Source organism: Manis javanica, chromosome 2 (assembly GCF_040802235.1).
Source record: "Manis javanica isolate MJ-LG chromosome 2, MJ_LKY, whole genome shotgun sequence".
Taxonomy (NCBI): domain Eukaryota; kingdom Metazoa; phylum Chordata; class Mammalia; order Pholidota; family Manidae; genus Manis; species Manis javanica.
In genome coordinates this window covers 175,054,438-175,073,175 of record NC_133157.1, presented here as the reverse complement: position 1 = coordinate 175,073,175, position 18,738 = coordinate 175,054,438, and the positions used below count along the sequence as shown (strand labels likewise).

The window sequence follows — 18,738 nt, the reverse complement described above, 5'->3', positions numbered from 1 at the left end:
AAATCACACAGTCATTTTCACTGAATTCCGTTGGTTAAGTTGCTTGGGTTTGAAGGAACACAGACCCTACCTTTGAGGAAAAAGTGTCAAAGAATTAGCAACTATTGTTTTAAAAACACCACAATCAGGTTTTTGTCCTTATTGCATATAATATTAAAGATTGATCAAGGACAAAAAGAAACCCCCCAAAAGAAAAGCCAACAAACAGCAAAACAGAATAACTGAACAATTTGTGTATATTTTTTAAAATTTTGTGTTTCTTCCTTTGTTTTAAACATTTTTATTGAAGTATAGTAAAAGAGAATTTGAGTATATTTATACACATGTTACTATAAAGAGAGAGGTAATCCATTTCCAATGATTTAAGCAAGCAGCAGTTTTATTTTTCTGATGGGGCAAGAAGTCCAGAGGTAGGCAGTTCAGAACTCTTGCAGATGTTTAAGAGCTTGGCAATGCATCCAAGTTCCAGGTTAGAAGATAAGGGGGCAAATGAATGGCCAAAAGTGCTCTCAGCACTTTGAGCAAAACAACAGTTTGAGGACCCACTCAATTGACTTTGGCTTATAGCTCATTGGCCAGAACTGATTCTGATGTTCACCTTTAGCCACATGGGAGATTGGGGAGTACACATTTTTAACCTAGCACATGTGTATCCCTACGTAAAATCAGTGTTAGAAAAGAAAGGGAGAATAGATGGTGAGTACTCCCTAGCAGCATCTGCCTCATGGTGAAGACACTGAAATATACAGGGACCAGGAGAATTTGGAAGAAATAGCAAAGATGTTATGGAAATGTTATGGAAGGATTAGAAAAGAGTAAGTTAAAAGCATGGAGAAGTATTTCCTGATGATGCAATTGTTTTCAGGTAGAAGCAAAGATGGGACCTATGTGACTGATCTATGACCTAAATACAGATTAACCACACAATAATTTGTGTTTTATTTTACTTTTCATTTCATAATTTATCAATTGAGGATGAGTTTACAGTGTTCTTTTTAATAAGGTAGTGCAGAAATACAAAGCTTTGTCATACTGACTTGAATCATTATTGACCTTGGTTTCTAAATTTTTTGAACATGAATTTTTCCCCACTAGGGTACACCATATTTTCATGTGTGGTGTGCATTTTGTCTGTAATGTAATTCTAGCTCTGGGTGGAAGAGTGCTCCCAGCTGGTACAAATACCCTGTGAAACTGGTAAAACTGAAATAAGTCACTGGAAAAAGTAAGTTGGGAGAAAGGTGTTTTATTACTCACAGCTTGCTCAAATTTGCTACCTAGGCCCAGCCCTGTCTGTCTCTTCCGGCCACCCCTCTTGCTCTTCCCCCAGGGTGTGCTCTCTGCTTCCTGCCTGCCCCTGCTGGGAGGACCACCACTGATGGGTCCTTGGTGACAGGCAGGTGCCAGACCAATTACTAATTGGGAAGGATGGAAGGAGAGAATGGTCATTATCTCTCCACCGCTTGCCAGGAAGCTATGGGAGGCTGCAGTGGTAAACACCTACTAGTATGTAAATGGCTAAGGCCAGGCTGGAGATTCTAGAAATTCTGCAGTTTACCTCACAATAACATGTAATTTTATCTCTGTGTTTTCACTGCCAAAGTGCAACCAAAATCCAGCAAGAATACTCAAGAGAAATGTCATGAAACAACCAAACACAACACTTGCATAGTTAATGCTCTGACTTGCAATCTGAATTTTGTAAAACTATTAGGTTTCTACTAAACTTTTATAAACTATGATTCCTTGGGCATTGAATACAGAGTATCTGTCAGCTTTTTAAATAATAAGATAGAGTAAATGGTAATAAAATTATTTATAAATGACATGTATCCATTTCTTTTATATTCCATTGTATCTGTTGAACTAAAGCCAAGAACAAAATTCAATGAACTGCAGAAGGAAAGACTAAGAATTTCTGATAACAGTTTTAAGTAATATAATACTTTGAAGGTAAAGATTTTTGGAAAGGTAAATTGTTCTTAGAAAAGCCTCTTGGAGGTTGGTATCAATATGAATCACCATTTTGCTAATGGGTTACTTCTCATGCCCTAAACTCTAGTTTCCGCTAGCTATGCTCTTTTATTTCCTTTTCTTTCTTTCAACAAGAGTTTGATTAAGGGAATTACCTTATCTTTTTATTTAGTTCCATAATGACTGATGAGGTACCAAATTGTGGTTTTAATCTGGTGCCTTTTCCCTTATAGTGACTTCCCTTTACCCATGATTCCTATGATCTGATCAGCAATACTATCATGCTTGTAATAGAATTTTGCAATTAGTAGTGCAGTTAATTAAAGTGAAAATAAATAATTCCTTAGAGCATGTATTAAGCAATTTTGTGAACCACTTATTTAAAAAGTTTAGTTAAATGCTCCTTTTAATGTTGACGTAGTATTTACTGCTGAGAACTCACCATATCTTATAAAAGCTCATAAACGAATATCTTACTTGAAATCAAAACAGAGAAACATATTTCAGAAATGTTTTTATAATATTGATTGTAATTTTGAACTCTAAGATGAAAAGTTAATTGTTCCTTGGAATACTTGTACTGTTATAATGAGAAATGGCCTCGGAGCTATCTAAAATACTCCAATTGTGTTGACATTTTGGAAGTGAATTTTTAAAAGCTAACTCTTACTACTTGAAACATTTATATATTCTAGCAAAGAGTAAACAAATATTCCCATCTCTAACAAATATACTTTTTTTTTCTCCTTAAAAAATAATTTGGCTTAGCTAAGTAAATAAAAATCAAAATAAGCTGTGTAATTTTTGAGCATTGATATATTGAATAAAAAATCTAATATGTAAGTCTAAAATTATAAAATCTGAAAGTAACTAGGGAGATCAATAAAATAACAAATAGGAAAGACTTGTAGAAATGCAGAAAGGAAGGACTTAAAATCCAAATGTAGCAGATAAAAGAAGGAATTTTGTACATAATCATTATTTAAGAAAAAACTTATTTCTAAGTCCCAAGGAATCAAACAAACCGTTTTTCATGTATAAAACTATACAGTGGATATATTTAGTTTTCTTATTCTAAAAACTAATTGATTTTAAAGTACCTGAAATAAGTTTGTGTAAATTAACTTTGTATTCTGTATAATGCTTCTCATGCATAGTAGGTATTCAACACACATTTTCTTGATGAACAAAATAAAATTGTTCATTTCAAAGGTATAAAACAAGATATGTTACAGTAATTACAAAGAATTTGTTAAGAAAATTGCTTCTAGTGCTCACATTGAAGATAATTATTCCAAAATGAGGTTCTGAGTCCTCACTGCTCTAATAACTCTTAGCCAAAGATATAAATTAATGAGCCAAAATATATTGTCTTCTTTAATGTAAGAAATGTCTTGCCTTTTTTTAAAACAGTTCTCAAATTAATGCCTGATAAAAATGCTTTAACTTTTTAGGTTTCTTAAAGTGTTGTCTTAGACCACCTGCATCAGCATTATGTGAGAGCTTATTAAAATAGGAGACATAAATCAGGCTCTCTGGACTGGAACCTAGGACCAGCCTTTTAGAAAGCAGTTGGGAGAGTAAGCACCCTGAAGCATGAGAACCACTGCTTTTTGACCTCCAGTAAAATGTGCCCCAATGCTGACTGCAAGTCATCCAGGAGCTGATTACAAATGCAAGTAACCTAGTTTCCAGGTAGATCCCAGGAGTCCCAGACCCCAGGAATTTGGCTCCCCTCATTATGTCCCTTAGTTATTTCTGAGAGGTTTCCCACACTCTGCATTCTATATAGGGGAAAGCCGATTCCTTCTGATCTCTTTGGCTTCTTCATCAAGCTGCTCTGCCCCATCACATAAGCAATGTCTCTGGCTAATGACTGCTATCAAGCAGCAAGGGGTGATAGCCCTTCAGCTTTACCACTCACAATTGTGAAACAGGACCTTTTCTTAATTTTCCATTGAGAAGCTGTGACCATAAGCTAACTTCTGAAATTTTGCTTATAGGCTTACATTCATTTATAAGATAAGGCATTCCTTAAACAAATTCCCAGCCTGCCACTGGCCTCAGACCAATGCTTTAATCCTCCACACTCCCCATCCACTGCTTGCCTTTGCCGTCCTAGGAATACGCAACTATTCCAAGATCCAGAGAGAAAGGCATTCCTTTTCTTAACCCCAATCCATAAACATTCTTACTCTCCCCACTAAAAGCAATAAAAGCTTCAGGTTGTGGGCTTAGAACTTCCATTCAATATAATTCATATTACCAAACAGAACACTAAGCTTTCTTGTGTTAAACATCTGCTTTGAGATTATTGGTTGTTTCAAGTTTTGCCCCAGGAAGAAAGCGAAGATACTTGATTTTTACTTTGAGTCATTTAGGGGCTTATTGGGTGGTTTTCTCAGATGAAGAAAGGTTTCTCAAAGGAAAATAAAAGCATTTTACCTTATGAGATAAAAAGTTTGCATCATTTAAATGATAGCCTTTACCCATCATGACCTCAAAATCTTGGTGTCAACTTTCAGGCATGACGCTCTGATATATATCATATACTTAAGAGGTTCCTCTGTTTCTTTAGGCCCCCTAAGAATACCTAAGGTGGAATAAATTACAAGTTCAACATTTTTTTCTAACTTTATTTCTACAGCTGTGGGTAAGATTGCAGTATTTCCAGAATCTCTCGACTGGTCTTAGTTCATCTCCATATCAATAGGTGGTTACAAGGGTGAGAGGGACGAGGGCATATCTGGATTTAAGAGCTTGAGTGGGGTCCCTTTTTGCAGCCAGGTCTTGAGAGAGACAGGTAAGCAGAAATGGATGACTGCTTGTAAGCAACAAATGAGTTTCTCTTACTTTATGTCACCCTTTGACTGATTTTGGTTTCAAAGGTATTTTGCCCTGGGCTCGGAAAATATTTTTCCTCTGGGGTTACACAAGTCCAACATTTTTTTCCAACTATTCGTTTATACAAAATGGCAGGATAATTAAAGAATGACAGACTGCCGATAGTAAATTAAAAACTACATTTGGCTTAGTTATTATTCTAGTTTTATTAGATTATATTGAAAGAGTGTAGTTCACATGACTGCATATCCAGATTTCAGTGGTAATAAATGCACAAAATAGGTTTATTAGCATTAAGGAATCCTTGCCTGAAATGTACCTGTGCAAACCAGCAAGTGTCAGTTGGGTACTGGCTCCCTGCTCCCCGAATCCTGGAGAGGATGTGGAGACACTGGATCATTCACACATTGTTGGGAATATAAAATGGTACAATCACTGTGGAAAATAGTGTGGTGGTTTAAAAAGAAAACTAGACACACAACTACCTTCTGACCCAGCAATTGTACTCTTGGGCATTTATCCCAAGTTCACACAAAACCTTAAACATAAATATTTATAGCAACTCTCTTCACAATACCCCAAATCAGGAAACAACCCAGGGTCCTTTAATGGATGAATAGTTAGATGAACCATGGTACATCTCCACCATAGAATACTACTCAGCAATGAAAAGGAACAAATTGTTGAAATATGCAGCAACTTAAAAGAATCATTGGAGAATAGTGTTGAGGTAGCAAAGTGAAACCCCAGTAACATACTTAATGATTCTTTTTAAATAAGATTTTGAAACGAAAAAAATTATCAAAGCCTTGAGTAGATTAGTTGTTGCTAGGGATTAAGGAAGGGGTGAGGTGAAAGGGAAGTGGGTGTGGCTCTAAGAGGTTGACATGAAAAACTTGTGTATCTTGAGGTGATGGATATGTTCTCTGTTTTGACTATATCAATATCAATATCCTGATGGTGATACTGTGCTTTAATTTTGCAAGATATTATCACTGAGGGAAAATAGGTAAAATGTACATAGGATCTTATTTCTTACAACTGCATGTAAACCTTCTACTATCTACAAATAAAATATTTAATTGAAAAGATACCACTGTGGGAGCCCCAATATAGACTAATCAACACACAGTCTGAAGGTGGAGCCTGGTAACATCAGTTGCTTTACCTCCATTCTAAAAAAGGTTACATTCTCAGTTACAGATACATTTTAAAGATAGCTGGCTTTAATTACAGAGTTCTGACATGCCCTTCCTCTCCCACAGCTATTTCATTGACAACCAGTCCTAGAGTCTTTTGCCTATTGCACCATGCTGCCCGTCCTTCTTTGGCCCCCAACCTTGGATCCAGCCTCTATAGTTTTTTGTGATTGCCTCACTTGAACTTTAATTTCTCTTTAGGACTAAAGTTATGCCTTGACAACAGCCTGATGTCAATGGTCCTGCTTAGTTTCTGTCATGCCTTTTCTTGGGGTTTTAGATCCCAATCCCTTTAATTCTCCCTTAAAACAGATTTCCCTGATCCCAAATAAAAAGGACTGTCTCAATTTCTCTTTTCACTGGTGTGGCTTTTAAGTGGGTTACTTATATGCATTTTTGCCCAATTGAATCTCAGCTCTGTCCACACATTTCCCATCAGCATGTGTTATTGATGTCTCACAATTGTTGGGACCACCCTATAAAATATTGGTGTTCTATTGTTATTCTCTAGTTTATCTGTTTGTTTGCTGCTCAATTGTGATTTTAATTTGTGATTATACTGTCTTTTGGCTTTTCTGTTTTTCTAACAACCAGAATATGTTCCATGAAAATAGAAATTATGTCTTGCCTAGCATGGTACCTGTACAAAATTAGTAGGCGCCACTAAATAAATGATGTTAAAAATAAATGAGATTATTGAAATAATCTGAAAAAGTATTTGTGTAATGCTGAAAACTTTCCAGTAACTAGGATTCAGCTAACTAAACTATGAAGCAACATGATGTAGTGGAAATAACAAATTTGGAAACAACAGACAGAAGTGCTTCTTTCATTTATTGGCTGTGGACCTAGACAAGTTAAGTAAACTTCCTGAACCTCCCTTTCCATTTTTGTAAAGCTGGAATGGTGATTCCTAATCACCAAGTGTTCTTGTGAAGATTTGGTGGAGTCATGTAACAACATAGGTACTGTGGCTATAAGAGTAATTGTTCAGATAATTACTTCACCAATTCCTCAATCTAATGCACATTTTAGACAGAGCTATTTTATTTTTGGAGGTAGGCAAGTAGAAGAAAAAATAGGTTCAGATTAGTGAAATTATTTTTAAAAGATATTCAGCATTTGTTGTGGAGTATATATTTCATTCAGCCTTTAACTCTGTCTCTGTCTGCATCTACAATTCTTCTCAGCAAGAACTGGTATATGTAATCATATTCTTCAGAAGTTATGGGGAACTTAATTATCCATTATGCAATGAAAATGAACTCTTTGAGGTGAGAAAGTGAAGATAGCCAATACATTTTAAGAAGATTTTGAAAGTATTTAAGAGTTAAAAGTGGAACAATAATTAAGGAATCTTTCTGTTCAACCAACTTTGACTATTTCTTGTGTTTCAGAGTGGACCTTATGGGAGCAAATCTCAATTGCTGATATATTTAGGGAATGCTTAAACCGACTTCCTAATTGTGGATAAGTGGCAATATTTCCAGAATCTCTCACCTGGCTTTAGTGCATCTGCATATCAACAGGTGTTTCCACGGGGTGGAGAGATTTAGTTTATCTTCATATCAATAGGTAATTACAAGGGCTTGGGAGGGTTTATCTGGACCAGAGAGGATGGGTGGAACTCTCTTCTGCTGCAGCTTGGTGAGGAGAGAGACCAGACAACTGCTTGTAAGCAATAAACAAATTTCTTAACTTTATTTCTCCCTTTGACTGATTTTGGTTTCAAAGGTATTTTGCCTGGGATTTTCCCCTTGGAGTTACACTACTATAACATGATTTCTGACTAAACATAAATTTGAGGCCCTATCTCAGTTGTTGCCATATTTGAAACCTTGCTGTAATGATATACCTTCTAGAATGGAGACTGTATTAAAGTATCAGGAGGCTCTGTCTTAGATATTCTCCAGGAGGACTGAATTACTAAATATTCTTAAGGTCTTAAGGACCATTTGATAAGGTTTTTCTTAAGATATGGTGGTCTCATGTCATAAATTATTGAGCACAGTCTTAGGATGTTGTTTTTAGATGTATGGTTTCATCTTAAAAACTTAGACATTCAAAATGAGGAGGATTTCTCTCTTAGACGTTGGTTCACACAAAAAAGTAGATAATGATGAATATAAGATCCTTTTGAAACTTAAACTGAGTGTACTATTTGGAAAATTACTTCTTTTGAGTTCATGTTTATTTAATAGTAACTACTTTAAAACACATTGTAAATAATTCTGATTTCAAGATCTTTATGTTTGAGCTAGCTACTCAGAAATTTCTTCTTCCTTACTGTTTATTGATACAGTTGCTGAAAAAGAAGCTTTATGTTTAGAACACTCTATTAGAAGTAAACCTATGGAAATTCATGAGCTAAACAGATTTTTAATAATATAATTTCATTAGTTTCAGTTTGCCAAGGCACGCACATAAACTCTAAAATGACTGACTTCTTTGACTATTAATATAAGCCTTGAAAGTTTCATATGTAGGAAAGAGAAGCACTAGGAGTGACTTCAGAGGATCTTTCTACTCATTTTGGATTTTCTTTACTAGCATGCTTTCTTATGTATTGTGAATGTTATTTGTTTTAATGTCTTGATGAAAAATGGAAAATTTTTAATGGAAATGAAGTTTAAAGAATGATGAATTCAATAAAATATTAGGTTCAATAATATATATGAAATGAACGATTATAGCATTTATCTTCATGGCCAGGCCATTTGTGAGTTATCTTTCTCATTTTTAATGATAGATACTATAACTCAACAATCCATCATGAATTCTTTAAAAATTTACCCATTTTGCAATACATTGCTCATGCTTCCCTGATATGAGAGTTATTTAAGCATGAGTTATTTTATATGCTTATTCAAAAGGTGGCTACAGTCTATAAACAGCACTGTTGGAGAAGGTCATATTGCAATTGATGTCCCACCCAAAATATGATTCAGCTTGTCGGAGTGATTTAATTTGGGAAATTCTTTCTCTACTTACTCTACAGCTCAGTATTCATTACTATGTAATCAACAGGTAATAGTTTAGGATGAAAATAACCACTGCCTGCAGATAATCCTGAGGAAATAAAATACCTCAATTCTCTGATGCACAAAGGAAGATGTCATACTTTGTTGTCACTTCTCAGAAGCCTTCTTCTAATTGATGACATTTTTTCTGAAACCACTTGTGTATCACCAATGCCTCATTTCACATCACTAGTATAATTACAGGATAATTTGTGTTTAGAGATTTTACCTAGTCAAAAGCAAGTGCTAAGGGATAGAGTCAATGATTTATTTAATCTAAGACCATGGAATATGGACAGTCTCTAGCTTTTTTGAGGAAGGACATTAGCTTTGGATTTCCAAGGTAAGGACATTATATGGAGAATTCCAGTGAATTTGCACAATGGAAGAAAAGTTTTAGTGCAATGGTGTTATTTAATTGTGTCATTAATGCTGCTATCTTGAACCAGTTATCCCAGAATTATATTAGATCCAGAACAATAGATTTCAGGAACTGAAGTATTATTCACTGGAATATCTGATGAATCTTGCATGCATATGAAAACTTAAATACTTATAATCAAGACATGATTATTTCAAAATGGTTTCTGCATTAAGGTTTCTATTCTAGTCATTTCTAATTTAAGTGCAGGATATAAATGTTCCAGTTGTAGGGTGCTTCAGTACAACTTAACCTTATATTAGAGTACCTTAAAGAGAGAAATAAACTATACCATTTAATCATGTATGTTCTGCTTGAAACTTTCACAGTATTTCATAATTTCTCAAACAAACTGAAAACAGACGATTTTAAGCTCTTTTGGAACTCTCACAAGAGGTAGAGCAGCAGTATTTCTTGTAGCCAAAGATTTCTCTTGATTGCTCTGATAAGAGTATACACTATTGCTGGCATATCAGAAGTAAAAAAAAATTCTTAGAATTAAACACTCATTTCCATTTTGATTGTGACATAACTGACAGGTTCTTTAGATTCTAGTTCAATATATAACACATTGTATATTTAACATGTAACAGACAGAACATTGAAATGTGCTGCTCCAATCTCTTTGCTGAGTAAACAGTAAGGCTTCCAGCTTTGATCTGTGCCCAGAACAAAAGGAGGCTCTGTAGCCCATGCAGGTAGTACATGCATCTACCTCTAGTACTATGATCTAACAGATCCAACAGTACTTGAAATAACTATGTTAGATAGGAATGCAGATAGGAAAACTCAGGAGAATCCTAGTGAAGAACACCATGGTTTATGGAGTGCCTGGATATTATCTAATTGCAAAGTAAATATTATCTAAATTACTGAGCTATAAATTCAGGCCTACACAGCTGTATTGTGTCATCAGTGACACTGGACTTCAACAGAAGCTAAAATATAAGTAAGTTGCTTAAGCAGGTCTCTCATACCCAAGTAACATTTTCTTTTATAGCTTTGCTGCCTCTCCTTCAAACCTATGACATCTTGGGCATGAATAATGCACTAGACCCACTCAGATGGCCTTGAAGGACTGCATGAAAGAAATCCTCTAGGAGGCAGAAGTTCAAGCATGCATCTGGGTTTTTGCTTTATCTAGAAGAAAAGACGGTATGAGGTGTAGATCTGTATTATGTCATTCCAAGTAGCTGAAATTTTGGCCAAATGATCAGGAATTTGGGAGAAATAAAGTTGAAGAATTGTTGACTAGAAGGTCTTGGGAAGAGGTATATGAGGATGAACCATTCAGAATGGTCACAGAATGTGGATTTTTGTATCTCATGATCATGGGGATCAATTGCATAGAAAACTCAATAATCAGATGAACAAGAAGAGCCAGTTTATAGACATCATTGAGCTTTTCTCTCTAGCCACCCCAGGGCTCACTCAGTAACTGTGTGTACAAAATAGCCATGTCGGGGACATAAGCTATGCAAGGGCTCAACAATGTAGACTTTCCCACACCATGCGGGATCTGATTCACAGTAATGTTGAGTGATAAGCCTGCCAATAACAAAGAGCAATCCTGAGTCTCTAATATGATACTATTCCACAGTGGCACTGGCAAGTTACCTAGACTTCTCTGAAATAGACATTAACTTTGGATATGGATTTGTCTTTCCTATGCAGAATACTTCTGCCATCACTATCTAATGTTTTATTCACCACCCTGCTTTTCCGTACAATATTGCTATCAACTAAAGAACAGAAAATTAGCAATAAAAAAAACCTATGCCGGTCGGGAGCCAGGATGGCGGCGTGAGTAGAGCAGTGGAAATCTCCTCCCCAAAACACATAGAGCTATGAAAATATAACAAAGAAAAATCTTCCTAAAATAGAGACCACAGGACACAGGACAACATCGAGACCACATCCACACCTGCAAGAACCCAGCGCCTTGCGAAGGGGGTAAGATACAAGCCCCGGCCGGGTGGGACCCGAGCGCCCCTCCCCCCGGCTCCCGGCGGGTGGAGAGAAACCGGAGCGGTTTTTTTTTTTGGTGAGCGCTTTTTGGAAGCCTTAGAGGGACGGGCCCCCGTTGCTGGGGAGGCAGGGTGGCGGGACCGGTGAGCAGGTGCCTGGGAATGGCGCCGGAAGACAAAGAATATCCCGCGTTTCTCCCTGTGGGACCGGCGGGCGGGTGCCTGAGACCGGTGCCTGAGGACGGAGGAGGTCGCACGTTTTTCCCCCTTTTTTTTTTCTCTTTTTGGCGAGCGCTTTTTGGAAGCCTTGAAGGGACGGGGACCCCAGTGCTAGGGAGGCAGGGTGGCGGGACTGGTGAGTGGGTGCCTGGGACCGGCGCCTGAGGACAAAGAATATCCCACGTTTTTCCCTGCGGGACCGGTGGGCGGGTGCCTGAGACCGGCACTTGAGGACAGAGGAAATCGCGCGTTTTCCCCCCTTTTTTTTTCTCTTTTCTGCGAGTGCTTTTTGGAAGCCTAAAAGGGACAGGGACCCCGGTGCTAGGGAGGCAGGGCGGCGGGACTGGTGAGCGGGTGCCTGGGACCGGCACCTGAGGACGAAGAATATCCCGCGTTTTTCCCTGTGGGACCGGTGGGCGGGAGCCTGAGACTGGCACCTGAGGACGGAAGAAATCGCGCATTTTTCCCCTTTTTTTTCTCTCTTTTTGGCGAGTGCTTTTTGGAAGCCTTGAAGGGACAGGGACCCCGGTGCTAGGGAGGCAGGGCGGCGGGACTGGTGAGCGGGTGCCTGGGACCAGTGCCTGAGGACAAAGAATATCGAGCGTTCCTTCCCTGTGGGACCGGTGGGTGGGTGCTTTTTGGAAGCCTTGAAAGGACAGGGACCCTGGTGCTAGGGAGACAGGGCAGCAGGACCAGTGAGCGGGTGCCTGGGACCGGCACCTGAGGACAAAAAAAAAAAAAAAAAAAATCGCTTGTTTTTTCCTTTTTTTTTTTTTTTTTCTTTTTCTTTCTTTCTGTTCCCTCTCTCATTGTTGCTGTTGTTGTTTTGGTTTGGAGAGTGCTTTTTGGAAGTCTTAAAGGGGCAGGACAGGTCACTTAGACCAGAGGCAGGGAATCTGGGGATCTCTGGCCACTCTAACCCCCTGGGCAGCAGGGAGCACAGAGGCCCCTTATGGAGATAAATAGCCTCCTGGCCACTCCCCCTCCAACAGGGCTCCACCATTTTGGAGGAACAGCTCCAGCCAGGCCAAGCCCACAGCAACAGCGGAGATAAACCCCAAAGCAACTGGGCAGGAAGCAGAAGCCCTGTCTGTGCACAGCTGCCCAGCACAAGCAACTAGAGGTCGCTATTCTCCCAGGAAAAGGCTACAAACCAACAAGAAGGGAAGCTCTTCCAGTGGTCACTTGTACCAGCTCTGCAAACTATCTCTATCACCATGAAAAGGCAAAACTACAGGCAGACAAAGATCACAGAGACAACACCTGAGAAGGAGACAGACCTAACTAGTCCTCCTGAAAAAGAATTCAAAATAAAAATCATGAACATGCTGACAGAGATGCAGAGAAAAATGCAAGAGCAATGGGATGAGATGCAGAGAAAAATGCAAGAGCAGTGGGATGAGATGCAGAGAAAAATGCAAGAGCAGTGGGATGAAGTCCGGAAGGAGATCACAGATGTCAGGAAAGAGATCACAGAAGTGAAACAATCCCTGGAAGGATTTATAAGCAGAATGGATAAGTTGCAAGAGGCCATTGAAGGAATAGAAGCCAGAGAACAGGAACGTATAGAAGCTGACATAGAGAGAGATAAAAGGATCTCCAGGAATGAAACAACACTAAGAGAAATATGTGACCAATACAAAAGGAAAAACATTCGTATTATAGGGATACCAGAAGAGGAAGAAAGAGGAAAAGGGATAGAAAGTGTCTTTGAAGAAATAATTGCTGAAAACTTCCCCAAACTGGGGGAGGAAATAATCGAAAAGACCATGGAATTACACAGAACCCCCAACAGAAAGGATCCAAGGAGGACAACACCAAGACACATAGTAATTAAAATGGCAAGGATCAAGGACAAGGAAAGAGTTTTAAAGGCAGCTAGAGAGAAAAAGGTCACCTATAAAGGAAAACCAATCAGGCTAACATCAGACTTCACAACAGAAACCCTACAGGCCAGAAGAGAATGGCATGATATACTTAATGCAATGAAACAGAAGGGCCTTGAACCAAGGATACTGTATCCAGCACGACTATCATTTAAATATGATGGTGGGATCAAACAATTCCCAGACAAGCAAAAGCTGAGGGAATTTGCTTCCCACAAACCACCTCTACAGGGCATCCTACAGGGACTGCTCTAGATGTGAGCACTCCTAAAAAGAGCACAGAACAAAACACACAACATATGAAGAATGGAGGAGGAGGAATAAGAAGGGAGAGAAGAAAAGAATCTCCAGACAGTGTATATAACAGCTCAATAAGCGAGCTAAGTTAGGCAGTAAGATACTAAAGAAGCTAACCTTGAACCTTTGGTAACCACGAATCTAAAGCCTGAAATGTCAATAAGTACATATCTCTCAATAGTCACCCTAAATGTAAATGGACTTAATGCACCAATCAAAAGACATAGAGGAATAGAATGGATAAAAAAGCAAGACCCATCTATATGCTGCTTACAAGAAACTCACCTTAAACCCAAAGATAAGCATAGACTAAAAGTCAAGGGATGGAAAAACATATTTCAGGCAAACAACAGTGAGAAAAAAGCAGGGGTTGCAGTACTAATATCAGACAAAATAGACTTCAAAACAAAGAAAGTAACAAGAGATAAAGAAGGCCACTACATAATGATAAAGGGCTCAGTCCAACAAGAGGATATAACTATTCTAAATATATATGCACCCAATACAGGAGCACCAGCATATGTGAAGCAAATACTAACAGAACTAAAGAGGGAAATAGACTGCAATGCATTCATTGTAGGAGACTTCAACACACCACTCACCCCAAAGGATAGATCCACCGGACAGAAAATAAGTAAAGACACACAGGCACTGAACAACACACTAGAACAGATGGACCTAATAGACATCTATAGAACTATACATCCAAAAGCAACAGGATATACATTCTTCTCAAGTGCACATGGAACATTCTCCAGAATAGACCACATACTAGCTCACAAAAAGAGCTTCAGTAAATTCCAAAATATTGAAATTCTACCAACCAATTTTTCAGACCACAAAGGTATGAAAGTAGAAATAAATTCTACAAAGAAAACAAAAAGGCTCACAAACACATGGAGACTTAACAACATGCTACTAAATAATCAATGGATCAATGAACAAATCAAAATAGAGATCAAGGAATATATAGAAACAAATGACAACAACAACACTAAGCCCCAACTTCTGTGGGATGCAGCGAAAGCAGTCTTAAGAGGAAAGTATATAGCAATCCAGGCACACTTGAAGAAGGAGGAACAATCCCAAATGAATAGTCTAACATCACAATTATCGAAACTGGAAAAAGAAGAACAAATGAGGCCTAAAGTCAGCAGAAGGAGGGACATAATAAAGATCAGAGAAGAAATAAACAAAATTGAGAAGAATAAAACAATAGCAAAAATCAACGAAACCAAGAGCTGGTTCTTTGAGAAAATAAACAAAATAGATAAGCCTCTAGCCCAACTTATTAAGAGAAAAAGAGAGTCAACACAAATCAACATAATCAGAAATGAGAATGGAAAAACCACGACAGACTCCACAGAAATACAAAGAATTATTAAAGACTACTATGAAAACCTATATGCCAACAAGCTGGAAAACCTAGAAGAAATGGACAACTTTCTAGAAAAATCCAACCTCCCAAGACTGACCAAGGAAGAAACACAAAAGTTAAACAAACCAATTACAAGCAAAGAAATTGAAATAGTAATCAAAAAACTACCCAAGAACAAAACCCCGGGGCCGGACGGATTTACCTCGGAATTTTATCAGACACACAGAGAAGACATAATACCCATTCTCCTTAAAGTGTTCCACAAAATAGAAGAAGAGGGAATACTCCCAAACTCATTCTATGAAGCCAACATCACCCTAATACCAAAACCAGGCAAAGACCCCACCAAAAAAGAAAATTACAGACCAATAGCCCTGATGAATGTAGATGCAAAAATACTCAATAAAATATTAGCAAACAGAATTCAACAGTATATCAAAAGGATCATACACCATGACCAAGTGGGGTTCATCCCAGGGATGCAAGGATGGTACAACATTCGAAAATCCATCAACATCATCCACCACATCAACAAAAAGAAAGACAAAAACCACATGATCATCTCCATAGATGCTGAAAAAGCATTTGACAAAATTCAACATCCATTCATGATAAAAACTCTCAGCAAAATGGGAATAGAGGGCAAGTACCTCAACATAATAAAGGCCATATATGATAAACCCACAGCCAGCATTATACTGAACAGCGAGAAGCTGAAAGCATTTCCACTGAGATCGGGAACCAGACAGGGATGCCCACTCTCCCCACTGTTATTTAACATAGTACTGGAGGTCCTAGCCACGGCAATCAGACAAAACAAAGAAATACAAGGAATCCAGATTGGTAAAGAAGAAGTTAAACTGTCACTATTTGCAGATGATATGATACTGTACATAAAAAACCCTAAAGACTCCACTCCAAAACTACTAGAACTGATATTGGAATACAGCAAAGTTGCAGGATACAAAATCAACACACAGAAATCTGTAGCTTTCCTATACACTAACAACGAATCAATAGAAAGAGAAATCAGGAAAACAATTCCATTCACCATTGCATCAAAAAGAATAAAATACCTAGGAATAAACCTAACCAAAGAAGTGAAAGACTTATACTCTGAAAACTACAAGTCACTCTTAAGAGAAATTAAAGGGGACACTAATAAATGGAAACTCATCCCATGCTCATTGCTAGGAAGAATTAATATCATCAAAATGGCCATCCTGCCCAAAGCAATATACAGATTTGATGCAATCCCTCTCAAATTACCAGCAACATTCTTCAATGAATTGGAACAAATAATTAAAAAATTCATATGGAAACACCAAAGACCCCGAATAGCCAAAGCAATCCTGAAAAAGAAGAATAAAGTATGGGGGATCTCACTCCCCAACTTCAAGCTCTACTACAAAGCCATAGTAATCAAGACAATTTGGTACTGGCACACGAACAGAGCCACAGACCAGTGGAACAGATTAGAGACCTCAGAAATTAACCCAAACATATATGGTCAATTAATATTTGATAAAGGAGCCATGGACATACAATGGCAAAATGACAGTCTCTTCAACAGATGGTGCTGGCAAAACTGGACAGCTACATGTAGGAGAATGAAACTGGACCATTGTCTAACCCCATATACAAAGGCAAACTCAAAATGGATCAAAGACCTGAATGTAAGGCATGAAACCATTAAACTCTTGGAAAAAAACATAGGCAAAAACCAATTAGACATAAACATGAGTGATCTCTTCTTGAACATATCTCCCCGGGCAAGGAAAACAACAGCAAAAATGAGCAAGTGGGACTACATTAAGCTGAAAAGCTTCTGTACAGCGAAAGACACCATCAATAGAACAAAAAGGAACCCTACAGTATGGGAGAATATATTTGAAAATGACAGATCCGATAAAGGCTTGACGTCCAGAATATATAAAGAGCTCACACGCCTCAACAAACAAAAAACAAATAACCCAATTAAAAAATGGGCAGAGGAACTGAACAGACAGTTCTCCAAAAAAGAAATACAGATGGCCAAGAGACACATGAAAAGATGCTCCACATCGCTAATTATCAGAGAAATGCAAATTAAAACTACAATGAGATATCACCTCACACCAGTAAGGATAGCTGCCATCCAAAAGACAAACAACAACAAATGTTGGTGAGGCTGTGGAGAAAGGGGAACCCTCCTACACTGCTGGTGGGAATGTAAATTAGGTCAACCATTGTGGAAAGCAGTATGGAGGTGCATCAAAATGCTCAAAACAGACCTACCATTTGACCCAGGAATTCCACTCCTAGGAATTTACCCTAAGAACGCAGCAATCAAGTTTGAGAAAGACAGATGCACTCCTATGTTTATCGCAGCACTATTTACAATAGCCAAGAATTGGAAGCAACCTAAATGTCCATCGGTAGATGAATGGATAAAGAAGATGTGGTACATATACACAATGGAATACTACTCAGCCATAAGAAGTGGAAAAATCCAACCATTTGCAGCAACATGGATGGAGCTGGAGAGTATTATGCTCAGTGAAATAAGCCAAGCCGAGAAAGAGAAATACCAAATGATTTCACTCATCTGAGGAGTATAGGAACAAAGGAAAAACTGAAGGAACAAAACAGCAGTGGAATTACAGAACCCAAAAATGGACTAACAGGTACCAAAGGGAAAGGAACTGGGGAGGATGGGTGGGCAGGGAGGGATAAGGGGGGGGAAGAAGAAGGGGGGTATTAAGATTAGCATGCATGGCGGGGAGGGAGCAAGGGGAGGGTGGGCTGCACAACACAGAGAGGACAAGTAGTGACTCTACAACATTTTGCTAAGCTGACGGACAGTAACCGTAATGTGGTTGTTAGGGGGGACCTGATATAGGGGAGAGCATAGTAAACCTAGTATTCTTCATGTAAGTGTAGATTAAAAATTAAAAAAAAAAAAAAAAAAGAAAGAAAGAAAGAAAGAAAAGGGGGATTACTCCTTAACAGGATAAAACTATTGGTAAATCAAAGATCAACGCATGCTTTAAATATCCTTAATGTTGATCACTTAAAGGGTGTCAGATGATCAGCTATGGAGGTACTCTTTTCTGATAATATTCCTTTCTTTTAATTAAAAAAAAAAAAAAAGCAGTTACTGTGTGCTGACCTCCAATGAGTTCTGCACAGTGGTATAGAGGGCATGTCAAAGTGTGGGCAAAGGGTCTGTTTGTTTCTACGTAGAAGATCAAGGCCTAGCTTGGATACCCAGAAAATGAACTAAGATACGATATGAGGAGGAGCTTCCGGCATCAGCACTCTCTGGAGGACTTGTGCCGGGGGATGATCATCAAAAAGCCTCCACAGGGATCCAGACGATGCTGCGGTTGTGACTGAATCCAGCCCACCGTCTGCTAGACTTGCCATAAGAATGAGGAGGGAGATGTCTAGGCTGGCATGTGCATCCAGTGAGACAACGAATTTGACCGGATCTGTACTGTTGGAACTCAACCAGGAGTTGGGAGGGGTGCAAGTTGTAGCACTCCAAAATC

At 38.4% G+C, this 18,738-nt stretch overlaps 1 long non-coding RNA gene across 1 annotated transcript; it reads left to right on the top strand.

Moving 5' to 3' along the window:
• Positions 1-7,660: 7,660 nt before the first annotated feature.
• Positions 7,661-10,715, top strand: LOC140847954 (uncharacterized). The gene is made up of 2 exons (XR_012128305.1): positions 7,661-7,691; positions 10,459-10,715. It is a non-coding gene; the product is annotated as an uncharacterized lncRNA (long non-coding RNA).
• The last annotated feature ends 8,023 nt before the right edge of the window (positions 10,716-18,738 follow it).